Source organism: Xenopus laevis, chromosome 7L, assembly GCF_017654675.1.
Source record: "Xenopus laevis strain J_2021 chromosome 7L, Xenopus_laevis_v10.1, whole genome shotgun sequence".
NCBI classification, from domain to species: Eukaryota; Metazoa; Chordata; class Amphibia; order Anura; family Pipidae; genus Xenopus; species Xenopus laevis.
The window spans coordinates 54,159,135-54,180,505 of NC_054383.1; the positions used below are offsets into that span (position 1 = coordinate 54,159,135).

At 37.8% G+C, this 21,371-nt stretch overlaps 1 protein-coding gene across 13 annotated transcripts in view; it reads right to left on the reverse strand.

The window, feature by feature from the left end:
• LOC108703993 (zinc finger MIZ domain-containing protein 1) overlaps positions 1-21,371 on the reverse strand; it is a 316,532-nt gene that overhangs the window by 159,107 nt on the left and 136,054 nt on the right. For 8 of the 13 annotated variants that reach the window (XM_041568977.1, XM_041568968.1, XM_018240327.2 and 5 more), the window contains 3 exons: positions 11,829-11,898; positions 10,582-10,636; positions 2,020-2,077 (listed from right to left, as the gene is read on the reverse strand). The gene's annotated coding sequence lies outside the window, so the exon portion shown is untranslated. The remainder of the gene's footprint in view (positions 1-2,019; positions 2,078-10,581; positions 10,637-11,828; positions 11,899-21,371) is intronic. The other 5 variants (XM_018240328.2, XM_041568969.1, XM_041568972.1 and 2 more) reach the window with 3 other exon arrangements.

The window sequence follows — 21,371 nt, forward strand, 5'->3', positions numbered from 1 at the left end:
CCGAATACAGACCCATTTGATCAAAAACTGACCTATTCGGCCAAAAAAAACAACCTTCAACTTAATTTCGGTTGGTCTTTTTGAATATGAATTTCAAAGTTTTTTCAATTCGAAATTCGACCCTTGATAAATATGCCCCTAAGTCTAATCAAGAAATTTAGATTTTTGTTTTTTGCATTTCCACACAATTACCAAGTACAGCTTGTTCAAAGTTACCAGAGGACAACAGGAAATTACATCCATGCATTTTTTAGCAATGCCTCCTTGAGGCCCAGGCAGTTTCTATAATTGTAGCAACTTGCTTTTCAATCTGAAATTGGTCAGGCAATTGTTGGCCAGACTTGATAAGGGATCTCTCAGCTTGGCAGTTTGACCTTGGGGAAACTGACCTTGTACTCATGATTCTTGGCAGCATCTCTAAGAAATAGATAAGATGGAAACTTCTGTGTGTATAGCATTTGTTACTATGCAGGAACAACACAGAACCAAAGAACATTGTACACTACATTAAAACTATAACTCATTCATTACCTTGCATCTACTTTGTTCATGGATGGTGCCTTGCTTAATGTAAGTGAAACATGTGGTATTGCAGCTATTATAAACTACAACACCCAGCATCCTCGTAGAAAATCTACTTGTTTAAATCCAGTGCTTTGTCAGCATTTCTTTAGCTGGAATGCCGACATTGGCTTACAACCCTAAGACATTAGTGTTTGCGAGCTGGCCAGAAGCCCACGGGCCGTGTAGGTTCAGGCAGACTTCCGCACAATGTTAACAGACAATGTTCACTGGATCGGGCTGAACTTTAGCCTTACAGTGCCCCACTCCCACCCGCAATGGTAGTCTTTTTATACTCTCGTGCCTATGTGCCCTGCCCATCACGTAACATCAGAGTGTGTGGGGTCGAGAGCGTGATATATGGAAGCGCACTGAGTTAAGGTCAGGTGCTGGAGCACCAGGTTAGGGTAGAATTTTTGTTGACCTGCACATCACTATAAGATACAACCTGTGTGTGTTTTTTTTTTATTTTAAATCAAAGCATGTCACTTAAAGGAGAACTAACCCCTAAAAATGAATATGGTTTAAAATGCCATATTTTATATACTGAACTTAGTACACAAGCATAAAGTTTCAGCATCTCAATACTAGTAATGATCCAGGACTTAACTTGTCTCAGGAGGTCATCATCTTGGAAAGTGTCTGCGACACTCTCAGGAGGGCTCTGAGCAGCTGTTGATAAGCTAAGCTTAGGGCTTGTCGCAAATTTACAAGCAGAAAATGAGGTGTGTCTTTAACATAAGCTAATGCTACAAGGCTGATTATTTAATTATTAATAGTGTGTGCTGGTCCTTAAGTTCAGTAACTGATAGCAGCACAGAGAATGTGCAGTAAATCAGTGGAAAGGAAGATGGGGGCTACTGGGGCATTTTTGGAGGCATGGCCTTGGGCTGGTACAAAAGCCCAAAACATAATGTACAACATTTCTAGCCTACTTCTTTAGTTAGACTTTAGTTCTCATTTAAAGTAGAACTAAACCTGCCTCTATTCATTTTTAACAAATAGCTGCCCCTATAGGCAGTCACTATCTTCTGCCACTTCAAAAACTACTTAATGCTCCCTGGCCCCTTATCAATAGCACATGCAGTGTAAATAGACTCTGGAAATTGCAACACTATCATTCTAAGCCTTCTTGATACATTTTCAGATGATAAATCCCATAACGGATCCGTGGAGTCCCATAACAATTGCCACCTTTTTTGGGTGGATCAGGAGAATGTATGTAAATGTAGAGAGGTGGGAGGGTTTTTTTTTTTTTGGTTTTTTTTTAAAGGGGGTTAACTGTGAAAAGCTTAGAGAGGAGAGGAAAAGATGGCCAGTTACAAATTTACCAGCTCTAGCTTTTGTTTTTCCCTTTACAGAAGGCAGGACAACTACCGGATAAATTCCTTCATAGCAATGGTATTGGAAGACCAGGTCATCTTATCAGACAGTCACAGAACTAAATGCAATCCTTACCCGCATGTGCCTTTCTCTTGGGCGGTCACTGCTTCCTCAGTTATCTAAATTCATTGTCCTGGAAGACATATAAAGTCATAAAACAGTTAAATAAAAACAGGCAGCATAAACTAAGAAAGAAATGAATGGACTGAGGAACGTTTAGTAAAACTGGTGTCACCATATGTAAAATACTTTATATGTGATCCGGTGTAATCATACAAAAATGCAGCAACAGTCATTTTTAAAGAATTATATGGGATTGCTGCATGTTAAGTGTTTTACATGGGGCAATTCCTCTATGAACAGATGAGAATGTATTTTTGGGTGATTTATCATCCACAGCAGAGACGTTGTCTAACAGATGACTTCGCGTTGCAGACACACACAAGAGATTTTGGCACAAAAAACAGTTGTGTTGGCCCCAGGTGTAGGCAAGGCAAGAGGCTGACTGCAGCGTAGTGGCTGATTCTTGGCCTGCATTTTTCAGCAGATTGAGTTTCAAACTTGTGTGGCATTACCCTTTGTGGCTCAGTGAGATCACCCTTTGTAGCTCGTTAATCAGCCCTAGTACCTTTAAAAAATGTATTATGGCATGGCTGGATGTGGCCAAAAAAGGCATGAATTTTTTTTCTGACGACCTCTTGAATTAACATAAAACTCCATAGTAGATGATATTTTAAGGAACAGTAACACCAAAAAAATGTAAGTGTTTTAAAGTAATGAAATTATTATGTACTGTTGCCCTGCACTGGTAAAACTGATCTGTTTGCTTCAGAAACACTACTATAGTTCATATAAACAAGCTGCTGTGGAGCAATGGCGGAAATTGAAAAACGGCTATATGGCACAGGTTAACTAATGGATAACAGATAACACCATTAGTTAACCTGTGCCATATAGGTTAACTAATGGATAACAGATAACACCATTAGTCAGACAGAGCTTATTTGCTATCTGCTGTGTAACCTGAGCCTTTTCTCCTTTGAATGGCTGCCCCCATTGCTACACAGCAGCTTATTTATATAAACAATAATAGTGTTTCTGAAGCAAACACAGCAGTTTTACCAGTGCAGGGCAACACTGCATTATATTTTCATTACTTTAAAAAACTTTTAATTTTTGACGTTACGGTTCCTTTAAAAATATTCCTGTCTATCATTTCAGCCTTTTTTGAAAGTGAAATTTAGCTAATCCAGAGGAAGGTTAAAAAAAACTTAAATGGAAACCACTCCAATTTGGCTCAGGGGGAAGATACTTTTCTAGCTGTTAAACGGCAATTAGAGCTGTCCCTTCATAAACTTTTTGGCCCCTTCAGACCGGTTTGATGGATTATCTGTTGGAGTGCAGGAAGTAGCGATACCCCATCTACAGAAAGTTGTTCTTGCAGGTCTTTGTAGTTGATCTTTCGGTTGTCTATAACCTCACAATCCTCAGCATATGCCGCTCCTGTATTTTTCTTGGCCTGTCAGATCTGGGTTTTACAGCAACTGTGCCTGGGGCCTTCCATTTCCTGATTATATTCCTTACAGTTTAAACATCTTTTTGTAGCCTTTCCCTAAACCATGATACTGAACAATCTTTGTTTTCAGATATTTTGAAAGTTGCTTTGAGGATCCCATGCTGTCACTCTTTAGAGGAGAGTCAAACAGAAGCATAACTGGCAATTGGCCACCTTAAATACATCTTTTCATGATTGGACACACCTGCCTATGAAGTTCAAGGCTTAACAAGCTAATCCAACCAATTTGGTGTTGCCAGTAATCAGCAGTTACATGCATTCAAATGAGCAAAATTACAAAGGTACCCAAGTTTTTGCAAAGACGGTTTTTCACATTTCATTTAATTTCATACTGAATACTGCTTCACTAAAAATCTTTGTCCAGAAAACACCCCAGTACTCAGATGTTCCTGGGAAATGAAAGACATACCACTGTTATCTTTTTTGTTGAAAGTGGAGTAAATTATTATGCAGGCGGAGAGGGGTTCCCAAACTTTTTTGTAACATCTCTTTTACAGCGGACAAAAAAGTTTACTGCATTTGATCATTTATATTAACAGGAAATACATATCATACAAGCACCCTAAATGATAAAAAAAAAATTCAGCAGAAATGGGGGAAGAAATTACTTCTTACATCATATATAGCATGTCTAGACTAAGATTCAAACAAGATCCACACATTTCTAGTACACTATTATTACTTCCCAAAAACAATGCAATAAACTACAGATCTGGTGTGCCATAGACCTTAGATCTAAGGACATGTATTTTAACAACAAATACAATTATCTTTCTTACAATTACATGGCTTTCTCCAAAGACAGGTTAACTGTAGCTAGGAGATTCGGGTTTAAATATTGATCATTAGTTTGGGACCATGAAATTTGTAGTCCATTACAGTAGGATTAAGGGAACAAATAGGGTTGCCACTGGGTTGGTATTTTACCGAATCAGCCAGTAAAATTATGTTTCATGCCAATGTAATTAATAGGGAAAAAAAGATAAATATATATATAGGAAGGTTGATGTAAACAAAAGGAAGATTACACAGTTAAGTTATGAATTCTGAAAATTATAAATATTTGGTGTGACCATGTGGACATCTCTCATATCCACTAGTGTGTAGACAATTCCTCACATTTTGTTTTAAAGTTTAATCCCTGGAAGAAGTAACAAAGACAAAGCGCTAGGAAAAGGTTGCGTGAAAATAGTGAAAAGTACAATCACATTATTTGTGAAAATATCCTATTAATCACATAGCTTTTATTGGCAAAAACATATTCTGCTATGTGGCACATTGGTCAAGCCTCCTGTACTTCTACCTAATAAAATAACGGGTACAGCACAGAGCACTTAAGACAGCATGCAGCTTGTTGGGAAGAAAGGTTCCTCCTCCCTTCTCTACAGGAACACAAAAGAATTATTTCCTAATAAACTAGGTTTTCTACCACTCTTAAAACAACTGGGCAGCTTTATGTCCTTTTCTCCAGAAAGCTATGTAGGATGGATATGAACAGTATAACATTTTGAAAGAGCAGATCTTTCAGTCAATGCTTTGATGGTTATATGCAGGAGAGAAAAATATCTTAGGTCTAGTATCTACATCCCAGCAAAGAAGTAAAGGCTACAGACACTTTTTACATGAACCAGCAAATAGATCTTGCATACTGCACAAATGCTGAATGACTTAATATACTACACAAAGACATGGATTTTCATCTTCCTATACCACAGAAACAGGGGGATATCTTTAAAAATGAAAACAAAAAAAAACACTAAGTCATATGTTTTGTCCTGGAGAGGTGCAGGTAATTTCATAGACTAGATCTAGAGATTTGGAACCTATTATTTACAGACATCGCCAAAAGTAATCTTAGTACTAAATGATCAGCACAGCTTTAAACTGTAGCATCAAAAACGGAGGATTGGATGTTTGGAATATACTGTGCTGCAATGAGCTAATCAACAGTCCATGAGCAGACTGCTAATGTTCTTCTTCCCGGCAGATGGAGAACTGTGCAGAGACAGTGCTTGGAGCTGCCAGGGACCGACAAATTGTTCAGTGGGGAATCCTGTGCATAGTGACAAATTCATAACTGTGGCCAAACTCACAATCCTCATCAACAATGGGTGGCACAGTGTTCACAAGAGATATATATTGATGCAGGCAGGGATATGGATAAGGGAGGTAGGCAGGTAGCAGGAGAAAAATCACATAAGAAAACATAAAATCTGCGCAGACAATAGAAACAGACATTCTGCTAAACTGCCTAGCATAGAGGCCATAGTTGAGTGCAGATGGGACACCTGTTGAGCATCATTACTTTAACTAGTTATGCAGCTATCTTTGGTTGCCTCTGCAATGTTAGTACCTAGGGTTGCCACCTGTCCGGTTTACACTTGGACAGCTCGGTTTTTGGAAGGGCTGTCCTGGTGAAAGATGTCTGTCTGGATTTCCACATTAAAGGAAAACTATACCCCCAAAATGAACACTTAAGCAACAGATAGTTCATATCATATTAAGTGGCATATTAAAGAATCTTACCAAACTGGAATATATATTTAAGTAAATATTGCCCTTTTACATCTCTTGCCTTGAGCCACCATTTCGTGATGGTCTCTGTGCTGTCTCAGAGATCACCTGACCAGAAATACTTCAACTCTAACTGTAACAGGAAGAAGTGTGGAAGCAAAAGACACAACTCTTTCTGTTAATTGGCTCATGTGACCTAACATGTATGGTTTGTTGGTATGTTTGTGAGTACAGTGAATCCTACGATCCCAGGGGCCGGCCCTTATTTTTTAAAATGGCAATTTTCTATTTATGATTACCCAATGGCACATACTACTAGAAAAGTATATTATTATGAAAATGGTTTATTTACATGAAGCAGGATTTTATATATGAGCTGTTTTATGCAATATCTTTTATAGAGACCTACATTGTTTGGGGGGTATAGTTTTCTTTTGAGAAGATTTGGACAGGCCATTGACGTTAATGGCATGGCGACTAGCCAATCACTATGTCAAAACCCCGCTACTGGCATCACTATTCTAACCCCTGACGTCACCTGCTCCGCCACAGATGTCACCCGCCTCTCCCCTGTGCCCGGAGTTGAGCTGTGGAAAAGGTGGCAACCCTATTAGTACCTCACCTGAATATTTCACCACTTTAAATATATTCGCCACAAAATGAGCTGAATTTCAAGTCCTGAAGCCGCAAAAAGACCCAAAGCCACAAAAGGAGCCGTAATTGAAGTCCTGAAGCTGCGAAAATACATGAAGCCGCGAAAGGAGCCGAAGTTGAAGTCCTGAAGCAATGAGTTCAGTTCTACTGAACGCCAATGTGTTTTTTTTTATTTTATTAAACCTCTAGCCACCAATGTATTTTATAATACATATCTATAGGCCCCTGCCATCAATGTTTTTTTAAAACATATTCTCTTGGGCCTCAATGTTTCTTTTTAACTTGTAAGGGGGGCCCTTGCGCCAATGTTTTTTTTTTTGTTTTTGTTTTTTTAAAATTTATGGGGGGGGCCCTGGCTCCAAATTTTTTTAACTTATGGGGGAGCCCTGGTCACCAATTATTCTTTTTAACTTGTTGTTTTTTTACTCATAGGGGGACATTGGCGCTAACCTTTATTTATTTTTTTAATAATTTTTAGGTGCAATTGTCACATTTTCAGATAGCATGTACAAAAACTGAGAAAGGGTCATTCCAGCATTTTATACATAAGTATAACCACATTATAGTAGTACCCGATCAAAGCTATCCATTGCAGTCATACTGTTATTTATACAAATCCTGAAATTGGAAGTAACTAAGTAATTAAAGGTATCCAGAAAAATTATAAAGCTATATAAAAAAAAAACAGAACTAGGTAAAAGAAGATATTCCTCTCATGATACCGTCAGTTTCTGTAAAACATTTGGGCAATGTGTTTCATTTTCTATTGGTTTTCTGACTTAAGAGTTTCTCTACTTAAGAGTAGACTTGCCAAGGGCACCATATGTCACAAAATTGTTTATATTTCCCTAAGGATTGTGCTGTTCATTTTTCATATAGGTATACCCTCATCACCCTTTCCTTAACGTTGTTGATTTATAAAAAGTTGGTCTTCCAAGCTGCTGCAATTGTTTGTTTTGCTGCATTAAATATATATGTAATTAAGTGTAACATATTTGTTGATACCCTCAATTGGATTGTGGACTAGAGCTTCCAATGGATTCTTGGATGGAGTCACCCCCAGTATGCGGTCTATCGTAGCATGATATACTCTGCACCAAATGCAACTAACCGTGGGACAGCTCCACCAAATAGGAGTCATAGGAGATAAATATCTGGAGCGATTTCTGAAGATGTTGCCCATAGCAACCAATCAGATTTTCTTACAGCAGAGTCAGGGAAGGCGTTTGGGGAGATTGGTTACCGCAAAAACGAGGCGATTAGTCGCCAGGCGACCAAATCTCCCCAAAACGCCCTGTGTGGCCTGACCATAAGTATGGATGCGCCCAATTAAAGTCAAAGTTAATTTGTAGTAACTTGAGCAATGGTGAGGGGAGATTGAAATTAAGAGCTTTAGACTTGGCCTAATTAACATGTAAGATGGAAATTATACCAAACTTCTCTAGTAAGTTATATAAATTAGAAAGAGATGTCATCGGCAAATAGGGTGCATTTATAGCTCCAATAGTGATACCAGATATATTCAAAGAAGCTCTAATGAAGGCTGCTAGTGATTCTATGGCCAATAAAAAAAGGATTGGAGACAATGGGCAGCCCTGGCACATGCTTCTATGTATTTAAATGGTTGAGAGAGAAGGCCCAGAGTTCTAATTTGAGCAGTCGATGTATTATAGAGAGCAGAGATATAATTTAAAAACGGTATTGGAAAGCCTATATGGTGCAAAATGTGAAATAAATATTCCCAGTCCACCAAATCGAATGCCTTCTCAAGTTCCAAGGATAGGATCATCGAGGAGGTACCTGACCGAGAGGCAGACCAAATTATATTAACAGTTTTCTAACATTATCATATGTATGCTTTCCTGGAACAAATCCAGATTAGTTCATATTGATAAGAGAGTGTATAAACGTATTTAAGCATAGAACCAATACCTTTGCTAGGATTTTTACATCCAAATTGTGTATCGTGATTGGCCTAAAGTTACCACATTGGTTACATCTTTGCCAGGTTTAGGTAACAAAGCTATATAAGCTCCCAATGCCTCAGGTGATAATTGTTCCCCCTGTGCATGGTTGGTAAAGGATATAAGGAGCTGGGGCTAAGATGTTCCTAAATTTCTTATAATATGCCCATCAGGGCCTGGTGCTTTAGCTGGTTTTAACACCGAAATGGCATCTAAAATTTCCTGAAGTGTGATAGGGTCAGAAAGCAACGTTTGTTGGTCAGGTGTTAATTTAGGTAACTCTATTGAGGACAAAAGAGAGTCTGCTTGATTAGGAGAGAATTGTGTTCATTTTGAGTAGGTTCTGATAAAATTTGGTAAATTCAGATATAATAGTATAAGGGTTGGCAGTAAGTGTATTGTTTGCAACTCTAAGTCTGGTATCAGGGGCTCTTAAAAATGTATCCTGCCTTGTTGGCCCTGGCGCCAATGTCTAAAAAATAAAATACTTTTATGGGGGGCCATTTTTTTATACTTAAAGGGGGCCCTAACCACAGGCCCGGATTTGCGGCGAAGCCGCATAGGCCCGGGCCTAGGGCGGCAAAAAAATAGGGACGGCATGCCGCCCAGCCGTCGTTCAACTACACCAGCTGCGCCGGCGTTTTTTCGCCGGCGCGCTGGGAAGGCGGGCGCTAGGACCGCGCGGCCTAGGGGCGCCCAGAAGTGAAATCCGGCGCTGCCTAACCACCAGTGTTTTTTTTGTGTCACAGTTTATAAGAGGGCACTGACTATCAATGGCTTTTTATAACTTGTGTGTGGGGGGTTTACCATTTTTAGAGCTGATGTCTGTGTGGTCTTTTAACTGTGGTGTGTGGTGGCGGGATCTGCTTTGGGTCTTGGGCCCAGAAAATGTTGTTATACAGGGTCCCGTGATTTCTAATGGCGGCCCTGGTGCCACTTATCACATAATGGAACTGGGAGCATAATTTAGAGCAGCTAGTAGGAAATGCAGAGGGATGGTGAAACAGTGCTTCTGTCACAATGGGCATTTGGTTTTATCAGGAAACAGAATGCACCAAACAAATATAGTTACCACTCAAGCATATTAATATATCTGGAAACAAATTTAAAAAGCAGTCAGCACTGCTACTGTACATGTTGTGCGTCGATGGATTAGAGCAGTGATCCCCAACCAGTAGCTCGTGAGCAACATGTTGCTCTCCAACAACTTGAATGTTGCTCCCAGTGGCCTCAAGCCAGGTGCTTATTTTTGAATTCTAGGCTTGCAGGCAAATTTTGGTTGTATAAAAACCAGGTGTACTGCCAAACAGAGCCTCAATGTAGGTTGACAATCCAAATGGGGCTACCAAATGGCCAATCACAGCCCTTATTTGGCAGCCCAAGAACATTTTTCATGCATGTGTTGCTCCCCAACTCCTTTTACTTCTGAATGTTGCTCACGGGTTCAAAAGGTTGGGGATCCCTGGATTAGAGTTTTGTTCACACTTCTTTCCTTTAACATCAGATGGTATAATTTCCGGCTCCATATCAACCCCATTTATGCGTTTCTAAAGACAAACACCTAACCCATGAATGTACCTGCAGATACACGAGATTGCCACAGAAATGAACCGGGGGAGGGTGCTTGCAGAAATGAAAATCGATTGGGCACAAACACTCTGAATCACCCTCTCCTGCATTGCCCTTATATGAAAGAACCAGTCCATTTATTCTTTGCTACCTCTATGAAGTCCTGGAAGGTTCTTTCAATTGCCTTATATTTTTCTCTTTTTGTTTAAAGCAAACAGCCACCATAGAAATAAATATTCTGGGCTGACCTCATCTGCATTTAATTAGTAATTAATTAGCTCTGGCTTTCCATGTTATTTGCTGGCAAACTCTGAATGGGACACTCCAAGCAAGAGAGAGATCAATGGCAATATTCCTTACCTCGTCAAGGCTAGCCACAGTAGAAAATTTAGCTTAAGCAACAGATATTTGATGTCTGAAACACAAAAAAAAGCTACAACGGTGAGAATCTGCTGCTCACATTTTCAATAAGGCTGCTCACATTCATTTAACATATAAGTTAACCATTTAGGTTAACAATATAATTTTTAATTCCAATCCACTAAAATGGGCCGAAATTCCACAAACAAAGTATATATTTACAAAAACCACACTTTTTAAAGAGTTTCTACTCCCTTCCATCCTAGCGGATATGATTATAATGTGGAAAGGGTTCAGACCTTCTGCTTGCAAGAAGTCACCCTATACTAGCATTTCTTGAATCACAAATCCCACAGGCGCTAGAGGAGAGCATATTTAGACAGGAAAGCCATTGATATATTACTAAATATATCTGCACACCATTACCTTTTGTAAAAGTGCAGAACATTAAGAATATTAAGACAGTCTTTCACTTGGTTAGTCTATAAGACTGTTTAGTTGCAGCAACTGAACCATTCACCCTAAACTGTACAAAACAAAAAAATGAATTCCTGAAAAGCTGCAAGCATGATGGTTAAATTAAGTAAAACAACTGCCTTTAAGTTTCCATAAACCGCTTATATTCCTTTGTTGGCACTGTTGCAAAAAGAGGGCCAGAGAACCACTCTTTTTGTGAATGCCTGCTCAAAGAGGTAGTCAGCCTACTAATCACTCAATGTGATAACATGTGGCTAGTTGGTGTAAACACATTCACAAGAGTCTCTGCAGACTCTCTTGCAGGTCTGGACTGATATTCAAAATCTTAAAAATGTCCATGAATGAAATGGCTGTATATATAATCTTAATATATAAAGTGTTCTATCTGCACATACTGGCATATAGATAACATGGCCAAAAGTATCCAGACTTCTGCCTTTCCAAAACATTATCTCAAAAGCAAGGGTATTGAAATTAGGATGGTCTTTTATTTGCTATACTACTTTACTGGGATTTACTTCCATTCAGCCACAAGATCATTAGTAAGTCTAGACACTGCTGCTGGGTGATCAGGTCTAGATTGCAGATACCGTTCCAATTCATTCCACAGTTGGGCTGAAATGTTATTGTCCTGATGTTGCTTGCAGAGTCAGTGTGGAGTACAGTAATGAGTTTTACTGCTGACTAATTTAAGAAAAAAAGTCTGTATACTTTTGGTATGTTTTAAAATATATTTTCTGAAAAGAGATTTTTCATGTAACAAAAATTACCTTATGAACGTGTGTTTAAAGTTGGGATCAGCATGGTGACTAGACTGTATAAAATCAATGAGCCTGTACTCTGTAAAAAAAAAAAGAAGAAGAAAAAAATAAGATTCAAATGTTGTATAAATACACATAAGACAAGGTACTATAAAGTAATGGTTCAGCTTCAAATAGGTAACACAATTTGCAAAAGAAACCAGCAAATTAAAGTATCAGAATCATTTTTCTCTCCTTCCCAGACCTTGCTTTTCCTCCCATTAGGAGGAGGTAGGGAAGGGTGGGGTAAAGTGTGCAAGCACATTTATAATCCGTCTCCTCCCTCTATGCTCTCCAAGATTTCCATGAAACACAGCACAAGGGATCATTATAACTGCAAAGTGTTACATGCCAAACACGCTGAGACTGAACAGCAAAGGCAATTCTTACAGAACAGAGAAAACATATGACAAGACTGCAGAAGAGCAGAATAAGGAAAGACACGAGCCTTAATAGGGAGCTCAATAGAGGGAGCTCCCCCACCTACAGAGGGAAAACATTTTTTGTATTATAGGTTCCCTTTAGGTGAAATGTTCAAACCTGCCAACCCCAGACCAACTGATCTCATATTACATGGATATCATTCAGCACTAGAGGGCCAGCATACACAGACACATAGGGGCAAATTCACTAACAATCGTAGTTTCGCCAGGCGCAACTTCGCCACGCTTCGCCGCACTTCGCCAGCGCTACGCAAATTCACTAAAATCCGAAGTTGCGCTCAGGGGTAGCGTAACGTTGCGAAGTTGCGCTAGCGTTGATTCGCTAAGTGAAGCGAAGTTACGCTAGCGAAGGCTAATTTGCATACGGCGCCAAATTCAAATTTCAATGGAGGAATACATATCAGCACTACAAATGCCTAGAAAACCTTCAAATCATCAAATAAAAATTTTATTTTGACCTACACATGTGCCCACTGTCTAGGTAAGTTGCCATGAGTCAGGAAATGTAGGGGGGAAGGAGGGGAGCCCCAAAAATTTTTTCGATCTTTTTCAGCCTATCACCCATAATGTAGAAAACACGCCAGCGTTTTTTGGGACTTAGAAGAAATTTTGACTTTTTTTGAAACAATCCCTATCTACTCTATTGCGCTTCGCCTGGTCTGAGGTGGCGAAGGAAGTCTAGCGTAAAAGGTAGCGTTCAGTACACTGCGCGCGTTAGTGAATTTGCGTAGTTACATCGCTAGCCAGGCGTAAGGGTGCGAAGTAACACTAGCGAAACTATGCCAGCGTTCGTTAGTGAATTTGTGCAGTAACGGAAATGACAAACGCTAGCGAAGTAACGCTAGCGTTCGGCGCTTCGGCGCTTAGTGAATTTGCCCCATATAATCATAGCTTTGTTTCATATGATTTTATGTGTGTGTGTATGGTCAGTACAGCTAACCAGCCATTAGGAAGGTGACGTCATGAGGCTTCCATTTGAAAGATGACCTGTGCCAATATGAGGCAACTGCGAAATGGATTTTCTGTTTTAACTATTCAGACAAGCTGAAGGGATTTAAAATTGTCTGTCTAAACTGGCCCCAACATCCACATGCATAATACACATGCACATGCTTAATTATATCATGGTCTTATACAAAAATACAAATACTGATTAAAGGTAAGGTTTTCCTTTTCACAAATTATTTATCCCTTACTATTGACTGCATGGCACCCAATGATATAGTGATAGTTTCCAATAGGAGCAATACACTCCCCTAAGTCCAGAGTGCAAAAAATATGGCTAATGTTGAAAATAAAGTCAGCCTATTCTTTCAATTAAAAAACAAACAATTTTGTTATATGTTGTACCAAACACCAATACAGTGACACAGAGGACCACTTTCAGTTTACATCTCCTTAGTTCTTCTGATCTAACTCGCAGAGAATGTCCATGTATAATTACTTTCTCCTTATCTGGAAGCCAGCATAGTGCAATCAGGAATCTCATAGTCGTAGCAGTAATATTTGGTGTTAAGTGTTAGCAATAGACACATACTGGCACATAGTGATGCTCCGCTCTCGCATACTTCTTTATGGCTGTAGGTGCAATAGACGTTCTGACGTTCCAGTACAGTAGACTAAAGAAGTATGTGAGAGCCGCGCATCACTATGTGTCTATTGCTAACACCTTCAGCACACAGGCAGCAATATAGACCAAGTGGCAGACCATTTCACTAATGTGCCCAAATATTACTGCTACTCGATTCTTGTAATTTAATGTTAATGGTTTAAGGAATTTTGGGCTGAATGGTTGGCCCCCACTGATTTTCACCTCACCAAATCTGGCCCTCGTTGCAAAAAGTTTGGACACCCCTGAATTAGGGAATTTAAGGTACTCCTTAATAGAGAGCTCAATATGTCTCTAACTAACATTGCTCATTCTAAAGAGAGGGACTTGTCTGAATATGATAGGGAACTTGGACTATTGGGGAAAATAATTGTGTGAATGATGTATAATCACTGTAAAGAGCTACAGAATATGTAAATGGTATTTAAATAAAAATGTAAACATTGTTAACCACACCATATATGTGTCAGTATCTTTAATTGTGATACAGTATATGCTAGAATCATAAGTTTCCATATCTAGCGATGCATAGGCTAAGGTAATGGATACCAAGAGTTATTTTTCCATGGGAAACTATTAAGAGGATTGTGGCACGCATTTGGAGCCATTTTCCTGGACAAAATATATAACAGACTTCTGACAGGTTATCATGTGCCAAACTAGTACCTAGTAAGTGTGTAGTGTTCATCACTAAAACAGTTACACTTAGACAGGGACAGATTGCATTTTTGTTTTTATTGTAACCATTGGCCAGGGAGAAGAACTTAAGTGAACTGTAGCAGGAGCATGCTTTGTTGTTCTGTATTTTAAGGCTATTGCAACCTTCTCATACTGCTATGAAAGTGGAATTAAAAGTTAAAATGAGTCTGTTTTCAGTTTAAGAGCAGAGAGCAGATTTTGGGCGGAATATGCATTTTTAAGCTTTATCTGGCCAAAATCCTCTCCGTATGCACAGTGGCAGGTAGAGAAAACCATATGTACACACTTATGGATGGAGCTGAGTTGAAGTTTTCTTAATCAGTGTTTTCAAATGTGACAATAGCCTAAATTGTCACTGAACATAGCGCATAGCACTACAGCACTAAACTATAATTGATCAAAAACAGACACAATTACATGCAAAGCTGAGGGCTACCAGAAATCTCTGCCCATAGAAGAGTAGATCATAATCTGACACGAACATCTCATACTGAAGTGCAAGCAGGTCATTGATAACTAGTAAATACTAGGAAAAGAAAAAAAATGGTAGATGTAAACAGGGCTTCTTCAGTTACAAATTACAAAGTCAAAAGTAAAAAATACATATATTTAAGAGACTACATAAAGTTAAAAATGTCTGCTTTGCTTAAAATAATGCACAGAAATGAAATTTGGGGTCCATTATCTGCACAAGCCAGACAAACAGTGGCTAAAATACACGTGCAGTTGGACATACAAACAACCCTTCAATTTATTTGCCATTCTTTGGATGCAAGTAGTGAACCTGGAATGCAGTGCCTACTGGTTGCCATAGCAAAGATTACACCACATTCCTTCTATGTTTAGCAATCTTCTTTTTGTTCAGTTTGTGTTAAGGGCAATACAGTATAGGCGTATATTCGAAGGCACCTTGTACTAATACCTACATCATATTTATGGTACTGCAGGTATTTCTGGTATTTCTAGTAACATAAGGTTGAGGTAAAGAAAGACAACCTATACAATAATGTGCTTTATAAATAGGGTGATGCAGATGTATTACTTATTCTATTGACATAATATGCAATCCCTTAAGATTATTTTACTGTATTAAGTTTCTTATCAACTGAATGTAAAAACTCCAACCCAAGCTCTGGATCATCTCCAAATGATGACACACATCCAATGAGTCCAGTAAGGGGCACCATCAGGGACTCATTTGCTGAGACTGCAATTCTCTTCATAGCAATGAAACTACACCGTCCACCCCCTTCCACGACATCGCTTCAATGCTTAATAGCAACAACACAGTGTTTGGGGGCTGCATTCACCCCAAACTGTCCTACTCCTCAAAATATGGGGCCCACTTTTTTCTGTATCAAATCTTTTCTGGGATCTTGGGATATTTTAGTTATCAGTTCTGACAATGCTTTTTTGAGGTTTTAGGTATAGTCAAAACTGCAAAAATTACACTGTTACTATACAATAAAATCATTTATGGCTGATGTTTGCAAGCAAATTGAAGAAATATGTAGTCAGTGGATACCTGATACCTTGATTCAACTGAATACATTTTTCTGAAATTCTCTCTGACTGCTGACTTAAGTAGAGAACACCAGAGTAATTTCTAAATACCCCTTTTCCCTAAATGTGCGGGGTTTTGTTAAGAAAAAAAACCCTCGAGGCCCAGAAAAAGAGTTAAAAAAATGAAAGAAAGAATGAATGAAAGAAAAAGAAAGAAAGTAAGTTATTATATATTATTATGAAAGTGTTTTCTAGGTTTAGGAGACATTTTTGAAGGTTTTTTGAAGAGGTTTTTAATTTTTTTACATTTTAAATATATTTTGGCTTAAAAAACCCTGAAAGCAGGATTTTAGTGAAACAAGTTTTACTTAATGAATGAAAAAAATATTCCTGCAAATTAGTAGGAGATGACAATTCAAATGGGAATTACTGTGGTAAAAACATAATTAAAAACTTGATTGAAGTTAAACAGAATTTGCATAACATTGTAAATTAACTTTAACACAAAGCATTCAGCATGAATAAAATAAAAAGGCAGTTCATTAGTAGACTATATTAAAACAATATAAAACAGAATAGAGACTTTATACAAGAAACACAGTGTTTTTTAATAAAACAAATTCTGAAGAAAGGGGACGGTTTTTGCCAGTTAGTTAGTTAGTAATGGAGCTACAGCCTACTTATCAGACAAGCTTGCTACAATGTCAAAATATTTGTTTTTATTAGTTTTCTGACTTCAACACAAAAACTAACCTTGTTAATATGGGGCTACCCATCCAAAACACATCCTATTATTTAATTATTATCTTTAGCACCAACGCATTTAAGAACTCTACAGAAATACCTGTAAATTATTCACATTATCACAATCAAATTCAGGACCTAATCGCTGCAAGCAAAGCTTTGAAATCCACATCCATGTGGCACTAGCTTAAAGGTTTCATTATACCACTTTCCTGAATAGTCTACTGTTACCAAAAAAACAAAAAACATTCATATTAAGTGCATTGCTATAACAATGGCCAGCAAGTTTGTCAGGAGTGGTAGATTATGTCCTAGTTTAGTGTACTTTTCATATTTTGAAAAGTTGCACCAAAGTGCGCCCAAATATTGTTTATTAACATTGGGCTAAAAGAAACACTGAATAATTTGTAACAAATAAAGCTTTAATAGCAGCAAATGTATGAATAAATATTGTATATATTTTATTTTTATTTTTTTTTAAATGGTACAAAAATAATTGTTTCTTTTTAGGAACCTTTGCCTTACAGAAAGGTATACAGAACGGTCTGATTAAATTCATTAAGCAAGTCTTAATAATTAAGCTTTTCCAGACCCTCATTAATGGTGATGGGATAATCCGCTTTTGGCAATCAATATGTTAAGCTCCTTTTACAAGCACTTCTATGTTTGTATGCAAAATCACCCATTAGCCCACCAAGTGGTGCTTCAGTTTGTTCCCTTCACCTTTTCAAGAGGCTATGTTTAGTCAGTGGCAATACATTTTACCAGAACAGCAGTATTAGGCAATGGCAGAGCAGCAGTATAACTACTTGAACCACAAGAAGGCTAACTTCAAGATCAAAATGGTTTTGTGCTACCAAAGCGAAGCACATAGTAAGGACTTTACTCATCCATTGATTTTAATATATAGTAGTTATTGTAATAAACCGGTTTCCTAAATGAAATTCATTGAATAGAGATGAGTAGGTTAGAGGGAATTTTTTAAAAATGAGTAGTTAAGGGGGAAAAAATATTTAATTACATTTTGAAAAGATATAGTCAGTCATTTGCCTACTTTAAAAAGTGCACTTAAATGTTTAAAACCCCTTTTATCTTTCACAGCAGTAGTTTTGTCATGTTTTGTGGCTGAGATTTCAGCTCCCTTTTGAAAAGTAGCATTTAGCCAATTGTATCCATTAGTGAAACCAGTCAACAGGGCCCTCTTTACCTCTTGAATTAATTCTCTGTTGTACTTTTGGATGTAATCGGTATGTTCAATGTACACATCATTCTATTGTACAGTGCTGCACTGTTTATAATAATAATCATATTTTCAAGAGTACATGACTGAGTTCTTAGGATAAAGGAGTATTTGCCGCCTTCATGACCCCTAGCCAGTGGTTGGCCAGCAAAGCATGTCTGAAAAATACATTTGCATCTACAATAATGGTATTTGCGTGAACCAAGCCAATGCACTCACAGGTCAGGCCACAACTGTTTAGAAACGCTCACTGACAAATTTTGAGCAATACACTTCAAGTGATATTACATTAGCATGGATAATTAGCAGAGTTGTGGTGCCACTTCTTACAGGCCTCTATGTCCTATTTTGCCCAAATATCTTGTTGTTTCCTTAATTGTTATGTAAACAATAACTCTATAAACTGGGCTCATGTTGAATGAAGTTGTAGGATGCCTCTAATTAAAATTGGAACATAATTTTAATAATGCAAAGTTGTCTCTGGAAATATTTATAAGCCAGTTAGCCAGTAATGATACAGAAAAACTAAATATTTAGTGGAATATTGTAGAGGAAGCGATTGTTTGGGCAGTTTCACATATATGGCAGATCAAGGAGGGAGGCTATTGTGGCATACATTTACTAGATGCTGAAATATGAGGTTCTACTCACTTATTCGAATGCTCAAAACTGAGCACATGAAACATACTTAAGAATACTCAAATCCATATCCAACTCTTTGGTCAGCAGGCCATATTGTTGAATGTGGAGGCTTTTTTTATGCTTCTTAGTTTCAGCTTTAGAATTGCATAGTATCAGAATAGTAGATGGTTGAGGTCATGAGACCGAGGAATTGTATTCCCACATTTAGCAAAACTCTGGAGACCATGGCGGCAAGAAGTGATGCCATTCTCGGATGTGAAGGATGTCTTAAAGGCTATCCTGTTCCAGTCCAATCACTGCTGGGTCTTATACTCAGATCCAATATAGCATCACTCAATTGCTTTGCAAGCTTTTCCTAAACTGGACACACCCAAAAGCACTCATATTATGATTATAATGAAATCACAAGTGTAGTGTTCTAGGAAGCATGTGAAGCATGAACAAATGTAAAGAACCAACTTAGAAATAAGTGATTTATAGGAAAAGTATTGTATTGTGAATTATAAGGGATTATGCATTTTATAATATACAGTAAACATATTAAACAAGTAGCAGAAAAATAGAAGTAACCGTGACAAATTTTTACACAGATGTAGTGATGTGAAAGCCCTTTCAAAGAAGCAAGGTGCTTATTCTGCATTGTTTGCATACGGATCGCAGCATAACACAAGGCACACTCTGTGCAGATTCAACATAAAACATATTCCATAATGATGGTTCTATAGTTTAAAAAAAATGTATACCATATTCATATCTGTAGAAATCGGGAGTTCTTTTGAACTTTTGAATTATATTTAACAGTGAATGCTACTGTTGCCCTGCTTTAAACTGTTTCTGGGTAACTTGGATTTATTAGATGTGATTTGTTATTTTGAGTACTTTGGAGCCAGCCTTAGAGTACAATGAGCTCTGCAGTTTCCTAAAGGGACAGATGTTTTAAGTTAGGAGCACCTGGCAGTAAATACTGTCCTGTCCCTCTAAAGATTATTAGTTTACAAGTTAAAGATGGAAGTTTCTACATCAGCAGAACATTCATGAAATTACACATCAGTGACATGGAGGAGTTTTTTAGACAGGTGCCATTTGCCGCCATTCTGCTCATGCAAAAGGACAAGCTTGTTTATGAAGAACTCTTCTAGCAGCAAAGAGTAATATTCTGTAAGATTTATTTCAGTTGGTTCTTTTTGTCTAAATTCAGCAGATTTTGAACTGTGTATATACACACTAGGGAAAATGAGACCAAGCTAATATGAGACCAAGGAATATGTAGGCTATGTCCTTTGCTCTCATTAGGAGTTATGGCACACAGGAGATCTGCAGCACAATGTCCAGGACTTGTATGTTCCCTTTTTCTTCAGTTACTCATAAATAAAGCATGTTCAGATTCAGAACTACATGGAGCAAAGCAATTCCCTATTACACTTATTTCTTAGTGAATAATTATTACCTAAGCCCTCAAAGAGTCTCCATGTCATGAGATCTCCAAGCAAGATTCCATAACCAGCATTCTGTTTGCAAGCAGTGAAATAGATGCTGTAAATAGATGAGGAAGATGATCTTTCTACAATAAAATATGCATGATAGTAAACAGCCAGTGGAATGTTTAAAGACGTTGTCTACTTATACAAATAATTTGTATTTCCTCTTTGCATCACAACTGTCTGTAAATGTTAGTATTAAGTAAAGATTATTATATTTTGTATAAAGAATATCATATTTTGTATAAAGAATGTCTCATTAGCTCACATGCAAACACACTCTCTCTCCCTCTTTTTTCTGACTGAAATTGTGTTTCCATAGTAAATTGCTATTTGTAGATACTATTATGGACATTCACACAATGGCCAGGAGGTAATCAAATTATGCTCATACGGGAGTCTCCCTGGTTATCATTCGTTGCATGTATTAACAAACAGCCAAACTGATCTATCTATCTATCTATAACAAAAAAATATATACACAGCCCCACAAAGCATATGTTTCAAAATGTTAAGGATACAGAAAGCAAGCCATTTTCTGACTCTAAGAGCAGATAAATCCTGCAGTACTGAAAGCAGTTTACTGCTCAGAAATCTTTCACTGTTGAATTGAGCCAACCCTGTTTTATCTGCTCTGCCAGCTCTCTCCTCAAAAAAAAAACTCAGAGAGAAAGCAATCTGTGTGTCTGAGCATTGGATAACCCCATGAGTCACAGCTGTGGTATTTTTAGCTGAGAATATGAAACTCCCAAAGTGTGATTCTCATTATAAAATATATATATATATATATATATATATATATATATATATATATATATATATATATATATATATATATATATATAGACATACATACAGTACATACAAAGTGCAAAGTGATGGCACTCACAGGATTTTAAGCAAAAAACAGACAAAAGGTAAAAAAAAAAAAAAAAAGATAAAAAAGGTTTATTCATCCAACGTTTCGGTCCCACACAGGAACCTATTTGCCTACCGAGATGTTTACTCTACTCCTGCTGGTTAAAGAGTTCCGTATCTTCTCTTGGAACTCAGATGTTATTATAGGTGGCGATGCCATTAACATGCTTTTATTACACTAAATACCATGGTTTTGACACAGTACTGGGGGCAGATGCACGTCTCTCACTGATGGTC